The sequence below is a fragment of the Thunnus maccoyii genome, chromosome 6 (genome assembly GCF_910596095.1).
Source record: "Thunnus maccoyii chromosome 6, fThuMac1.1, whole genome shotgun sequence".
Classification (NCBI taxonomy): domain Eukaryota; kingdom Metazoa; phylum Chordata; class Actinopteri; order Scombriformes; family Scombridae; genus Thunnus; species Thunnus maccoyii.
In genome coordinates, this window is record NC_056538.1 from 33,787,802 (window position 1) to 33,795,863 (window position 8,062).

Genomic DNA, 8,062 nt, shown 5'->3' on the forward strand with positions numbered 1-8,062 from the left:
TCATGGAGTAAATATAGATTATGACTTGAAGTGTTTTCTGTAATGTTCCTCTATTTAGTAGATATTTAGAATAAGTTGTTTATGATGTTTATTCACAGCTGAGGTTTTCTGTATATCTATAGAAATCTATTCAACATGAATGTATTTTTTAACATATTTGAATGTGCTTAACCAAAGGGAATGTAAAATTTGAATCTCTATATGTGGTATGAAACATATTGGTTTTTGTCAGTTTATTTGAAGAGAATTGATTGGCTGTAGTTCCTGTCACTGTTTGTTAAAAGTTTTGATCTTCTGAAGGCCTTTTGATTGTTTTTCTCACCCTAATGGTGGAACATGATTATCTAATCACCATCAGCTGTGTTACTAGGGTGTGGCCTATATAACGTACCCGTGCCTGTGTCCTAATATGATTGTTGAATTTGAAGAAGACCTGAGGGCCGAAACATCATTCGAATAAAAGAGAAATACAAATGGAGCCAGAGTGTGTGTGCAACACTTTTTTCCTGCTCTCAAGAAGAAAAATATAGAAAATCACCAGACTCATCCTTTAAGTTACAGCCCATCGGTTTGTCTTGTTGAAGTGCTGGGCAATGCCTCATTGTTTGTGGCTCTCGGCTGCCCTTCACTGCACCTCCTTGCCTTCTTGCTATGTGGACGGCTCAGCTGAGCCCGGAACACCTCACAAAAGATGAAGTAGATTAGTGGATCCAGGCAGATGTTGAGAACTGACAACAGGATGGTCGTCTCCTTCATGTAGTACAACACTTGGCTCAAAGCGCACCGCTTACTCAGGAAGGTGTAGGGAAGACTAACCAAGTGGTACGGCACAAAACAAATGCAGAAGACGCTGACCAGCACCAACATTTTCTTGCGTGACTTCATGAGCTTCTTGCAGCTGGAGGATGCCGGCTGCCTCTGCTGTGCCAGCAACACACTGCGGGAGGCGCTGTAGTAGAAGAAGACCATGGAGACGAAGACAAACAGGAAGATGGCAGCGGAGCAGGTTTGGATGATTTTGTAGAACACAATGACCTGGGCACTTCGCAAGGCGTCACAGGTGTCAGGGACATCGGTCAGAGTTTCCTGTGTGAGTAGTGACAAGGTGACGTAGGTGATCACTATGGCCAGCAGGAAAACCCAGGTTACCATGGAGATGATGCGGGCAGCCTGCACTGTCTGAAGGATGTGATTTCCTCAAGGATGGATGATCTTCAGATACCTGGAGAGAAGAGAGGCAGGCGTCAGCAGATTATTTCACTGATTAACAGTGATACAAATCATCAAACCACAGATTTCATGAGGAATGAAGATTCTAATATTAGTTCTAGAGGAGAGGACCAGGTCTTTACTCCTGCAATGATACGAGGACATGGAGAAAGCTCATGAACATTTCAGCTTGCAGGAGTTCCAATGTGCTTGTATTCTATGTCTGTGCATATGGGAAGATAAACTCACTTGAATTTGTATATTGTAAAATGTAACTTGTTTCAAATTAAGAATATGAGTGAAATGGCTGCATTCATAGTTTAGGTTAAGTTAGCAAATGCAAATAGCTCTTCTAACGCAAACAAAAGTTATCTTGACTAAATTTTGCATGTTGTATAAACCCCTGGTCTTCATTCAGTGGATTCAGATCTGTTAATTTATTGAACTGCACAGGTTGTTTGAAATTGTAAATTTCAGCTTAAATTCAGTTTTCATCTGTATTTTCTGAGTTTGAAGTTTTTTATTTGACTGTAAGAACTTACAGCTGTAGTTGCTGCTGTTGCTCTGTAGAGTCAGTATAAAGATAATGTGCAGGAATATAAAGACAGACAATAAGGCAATAAAATATTTATAAAAAGTATTAACTGTACTGATAAACTGCATGGTGTGTTGGAGTCTAGGGTGGGGGATCTACCTGTTAGCAGCGATGTAGCCCATGAACAGGATGCTGGCGTACATGTTGAGGTAAAAGGTGGAGACTCCAAAGGTGCAGTAGACCAGGCGGAAGGTGGCTGAGTTGCTGGTGTAGCTGATGATGCGGAAGGGGAGGTCAAGGCAGAGCAGGAAGTCGGAGACTGCCAGGTTCTTCAGGTAGACTATCATGATCCTGGATACCTGCTGCTGAGCTGAGCAGAAGTAAACCTTCATGGTGAAGCTGTTGAGGACCAAACCCACCTGGAGAGGAAACAGGAGGAACTCAGGACAGGTTTTTAAGAGATTAACATGTGTGTTGATTAGCATACGGAGGAGGAGGAAATGTGACTGTAATGTGAATATTTGACACTCACCAGAAACACCAGACTGTAGACCGGCATGAAGAAGAGGTGGGCTGATGTGTCGACCTGATCACAGTGAGTCATATTATCATCATTGTTGGTCTGGTTGGTGACTGAGGTCACTCCTTCTCCTACCAGGTCACCCATGTTTGTGGAGGTTCTAAGAAGGGTGAACACAATTATATCATCTTTATAGTGTTAAATATAGTTTCACACATTAACTATATATCCTACTGAACCATCAGCTGACTTTATCATTACACATGTAAGACAGGAAGAAGCCTTGTGGATTAAATCTAAAGTGAGTCCAGGTGCCCTTTGTTAAGCATGTCTTTCAGCAGTCAGGTGTCCATATGAACAGTGAAAGAGGTTTTCCTCGCTGTAATCATTCCTCCTGTTCATACTGGATATTAAAAGATCCCCTTCAAATGTGCTTTCAATGTAAGTGATGGAGGCCAAAATCCACAGTGTGTCCACACAGTCATTTAAAAGTTGATGTGAAGCTTATATGAAGCTTCAGCAGTCTGAGTTAGTCATATCAAGTGGATATCTGCTGTAAGTGCTGTTGCATAAATGCACCATGTTCATGATGCATAAGTGATAATTGATTCATATTTGATTCCATTATTTAATACAATAAATAAATAAACAATTTATTTGATTGAAAAAATTTGATGTAAAGTTAAAATATAAATCTGATGTGATTAAACAGATTTGTCTTGTACAGTATAGGAATATACTGATGTATAACAGGTAGCAAATGAACATAGGTGACTGAAAGGGTTGTAACCACTAGTGCTGTAGCGGAGTGAGTGGTGGGCAGACGGGTGGCTGCCCCGGGTCCAGTTACAAAGGGGCCCACCTTGGGCCCAGTCTGCCTGCCTGAACATGCATTTTGTTGTTTAGTTGAATATTAATATTACATTATTAATATTATAAAATAATATTATATTAATAAGTCTGTTTGTGTGTCTTGATCGTGACAAAAAATAAAAAGTCCTCAGAGTCTGTCTTCTGCAGAGTAGAGATGAGCCCCCACCTCAGCCAAGGGGTTCTCATCTTGTGTCTGGACATGAAGTGTGTCAGACGCATTTTTCACGTGCACATCTCATGCAAATGATATGTTGCATGTGTTGCATGTGACGTGCCCGTGAAAAACACATCTGACACGCAGTATGATACGTGCATTGTTTATTTTTGATAAGAACATAAATATGCTGTCTAAATGCCATCCTGGAGTTTCCTAATTGAACAGAGTTGCCAGAATCCTCGACTGCCTATGCCCCATCATCACAGGTGTTTCCACCACCATCTCCGCATGTTAGTGAAAATCAAGCTAATGCTAGCGTGGGCTCCACATGGGACGTGGGTTCTGTTGGCGGGACAGAAGGGGCTATAACTGAAGGACAAGGCTGCCAGTTTCACCTAGGTGAAAGTCAGTCATGCTCTCAAGGATGTATTTCCATTCCCATCTTTTCTTCATCAGTCTCATCCACCGCGACTGCCTCGTTGACTTCAGTAGACCTTTCGGCTATAGATGAACCAGCAACACAGCCCAAACTCAAACAGTACCCCATCTCAGTTTTTGGACATGAGACCAGGAGCTTCTCCTTATATTAGTATAGGAAGTACGCATTTTTACATTACAGACGTAGCAAGGATACAGTATTTTGTAAAATGTGTCAGCGGTTTGGTGAGATAGGTGGGGAAGAGTAATTTAGACGTCATGGATATAAGGATTAGAAACACATGAACACAGCTTGTTATAAACATGAAACCAGCAGAGCTCATCAGATAGCTGTGGAGAAATACAATAACTACAGAGAAGGCGACAAGTCCAGACATGGCACAGTCACAATCAGCTTGTCAACACAGAAGGCCGACAAAGTGAGATAATAGAAAGAAACCGGGAGCATATAAAAGTTATAGTTGACATTGTGCTCACATGTGCAAAGCATGAGTTATCTTTATATGGATACCAGGAAAATTAAGAGGCACAAAACGCTGGTGGTCGGCGGGCTCACAGGGGATAGCAGCTCCAAAGGGGACGGCAAGCAGACGACTGACGAGCCCCCGCAACGAGGAAAGGCACACTTGAAAAATTGTGAACTTTCCTTTAACTTAATACTTCTAGATATAACGTTACCAGAATTTTCACAGACATATCGAACCATTATGTTTCTGCTCATATTTGACATAAACAGCCACCTAGATTATTAGCCTTTGACAGAGTGGCTTTGTTAGCCAGGCTAAGATGGTGTCTGTTGTTTGGTCCTCTAATTTGGTACCGATGTAAATATTTCAACAACTACTGGATGGATTGCCATAAAAAAATATGTTTCTCATATTAAAAACACAGTGCAACACTTGTAAGGCCAATAGCTCACTAGGTAAATTGATCTCCAACTGCCTTGTCCCCTTCTGTTCTCCATATATACAAATGAAGTAAAATGTTCATTTGGGCTGGATAAGATCATTGGAAATAAACAATTGCAACTCCAGAACTTATACAACCAGTCCACAACCAAAAAGGCAACCCAGGTCTATAACAATCCCACCCACCCCCTTCACTCATCATTCCAGCTGTTGCTGGCAGGAAACTGAAGGTCCCACTAGCCAGGAAAAATGGGAAGAAGAAGTCATGGATATAAGGATTAGAAACACATGAACACAGCTTGTTATAAACATGAAACCAGCAGAGCTCATCAGATAGCTGTGGAGAAATACAATAACTACAGAGAAGGCGACAAGTCCAGACATGGCACAGTCATTCACAATCAGCTTGTCAACACAGAAGGCCGATAAAGTGAGATAATAGAAAGAAACCAGGAGCATATAAAAGTTATAGTTGACATTGTGCTCACATGTGCAAAGCATGAGTTACCTTTATGTGGATACCAGGAAAATTAAGAGGCACAAAACGCCAGCAGTTGGCGGGCTCACAGGGGATAGCAGCTCCAAAGGGGACGGCAAGCAGACGATTGACAAGCCCCCGCAACGAGGAAAGACACACTTGAAAAATTGTGAACTTTCCCTTAACTTAATACTTCTAGATATAACGTTACCAGAATTTTCATAGACATATCTGACAATTATGTTTCTGTGGCTTTGTTAGCCAGGCTAAGATGGTGTCTGTTGTTTGGTCCTCTAATTTGGTACAGATGTAAATATTTCAACAACTACTGGATGGATTGCCATAAAATGCAGCATCTGTATAAATTATACAACATGTTTCTCATATTAAAAAACACAGTGCGACACTTGTAAGGCCAGTAGCTCACTTGGTAAATTGATCTCTGACTGCCTTGACCTGAACACCGGCGTTCCACAGGGGTGCATTTTATCTCCCCTTCTGTTCTCCATATATACAAATGAGGTAAAATACAACAGCAAAGACCTCTCACTCATAAAGTATGATGATAAGTATGCTGATGACATGGCCCTGGTTGCCTGCCTGCAGGATGTCAACAGCGCTTCCTATTCTCAGCACATTGACCACCTCGCCGCTTGGTTTGACAGCAGCTTCCTTGACCTTAATGTCAGTAAGACCAAGGAGCTGTGTCTGGGTGGAAGGATGGGAGCTGGCAGCATAGGGCCCATCTTCAGTCCTGCTATCATGAAGGGGCAGGAAGTGGAGCAGGTCACTCACTTTAAACATCTGGGAACAATCATTGACAATAAACTTACCTTTCAGATCAATGCAGACTACATTTACAAAAAGGCATGGCAGCAGCTCACTCCTCAGGAAATTGAGCTTCAGTGCCAGCAAACTCACCCTGACCATGGTCTACAGGTCAGTGTCCTCACCTTTAACATCATCCGCTGGTGTGGGAACCTCTCAGTTAGACAAAGGAACAATGTTCATTTGGGCTGGATAAGATCATTGGAAATAAATAATTGCAACTCCAGAACCTATACAACCAGTCCACAACCAAAAAGGCAACCCAGGTCTATAACAATCCCACCCACCCCCTTCACTCATCATTCCATCTGTTGCTGGCAGGAAACTCAAGGTCCCACTAGCCAGGAAAAATGGGAAGAAGAAGTCATTTGTGCCCTTTGCTGTCATCACCATCAAAAGTAGTTTGGATGAAGGTAGTAGTGGGAGCAGTATTCTTAGATTTAAAAAGCCTTTGACAAGTGTGAACCATGAAATACTTCTAAATAGATTATCACACCTTTTATTCTCAACAAGCTGTAAGCTGCTTCAGATCAGTAGTGTGTTAAAATTAACTATGAAAACATCACTACAAAATTGTCATGGACATGTGTTGAAAGTTCCACTATATGTGGCCGAGACAAACATTATTCAAGCCTTCTTCAAACTATTTTATTTAATTTTAATTTGTGACAAATTAACATAACTTAATGTCTTGCACCATTCCTGAGGAATTTACACAATTTGTGCAATGTGTACTGAACTAGAACTGAATGTTCAAGGATGAATTTGGTTCCCTAAGCAAGACTAGGATAGTCGTGTGTGTAGATTTTGGGAACTATGTTCGATACCTAGGTCAGAGGTAGATGGCAGCCGTCTGTCGGTGCCTTATCCACACTGGCGGGGGTATCGATTATCTGTAGTCAGAAACCATTTCACATGGACTGTAGTTAACTACTTGTAAACTCTGTTCCCAGTGTCAAGAGTTGTTTAAAACCATTTTTATCTTAAGTTGTCTTGTAAAATATATTAGATTTTATATTTTAAAAAAACTTCAAATTTGAACATAAAAACAGTAGAAGCACAAAGAACTCAAAGTGAGATATTTGCAGGACTCACCTGTCTGTCTGTCAGTGGAGATCTCTGATACAAACTGTTTGCTTTAATGCCTCCTTCTGTGCAGCTTTCACAGGACAGGAAGAGCTGAATCTATGGTTACTGCATGATGGCTCAGAAAACACACACACTGCTGTTCAGATGCTATGTCATTTCCTGTTTTTTGTTCATTGTTTGTTGGAGGACCACAAAAGAAATAGAGTTAGGTTTTACTGGGGCTGTTGCTGTGTCACTAAGCATCAAATTAGCTCGGCTGTGGTTAGTGGTGGAGTGGGAATAAAAATCAGCTGGGTCTTTAGACTCAGACTGGCCCGTCAAAATCCACCTGCAGAAACATACAGACCTATAACACTAGAATCATGTCATAAACAGAGATCCATTTAAATGCACAATATGTAATTTCAGGTGCTAGGGGTCTCAATCAAAACAATAAAAAAGACGGAGTGTGATGATGGTGTGAAGTAGTGTGGGATCATGGGAGTTGTTGTCTTCATTGTTTAACAACCAGTTTCTTCAGGTTAGGATTACTCCAGTGTTCATGGTTGAGGATGTTTTTACCAGGAGCCGAATTATCCGCAGAGGTCTCCTCCTCTCCAAAACAAACAGACCCACTGATTAAAACAGGTAAAAACACTGAATAAAGCAGTTTCACATTGAAAATTTGTGTTTGTCTGACATTGTTCAGCGGGCACTGGACATCTGGTAGGGGCTGCTAGCTGAGCTGCTGCTGACGTTTGCTCAGCTTGTTTCTCTGATAACTTAAGATCCAGATGTTCAGCAGGTTTCTACCAGGAGCTGAATTATCCGCAGAGGTCTCCTCCTCTCCAACAACAAACGTACATGGGGATTAAAACAGTAAAAATACTGAATAAAGATATTTCACGTTAAAAATCAATGTTTCTCTGACGATGTTTGACGAGCACCGAACTTTGTAAAGGGGCTTCTAGCCGGGCTGCTGCTAACATTTGTTTAGCTTGTTTCTCTGATAACTTAAGATCCAGACGTTTGATGACAAAAATCCTTC

At 41.4% G+C, this 8,062-nt stretch overlaps 1 pseudogene; it reads right to left on the reverse strand.

Moving 5' to 3' along the window:
* Positions 1 to 427: 427 nt before the first annotated feature.
* LOC121899204 lies at positions 428 to 5,725 on the reverse strand (annotated as a pseudogene).
* Positions 5,726 to 8,062: the final 2,337 nt, after the last annotated feature.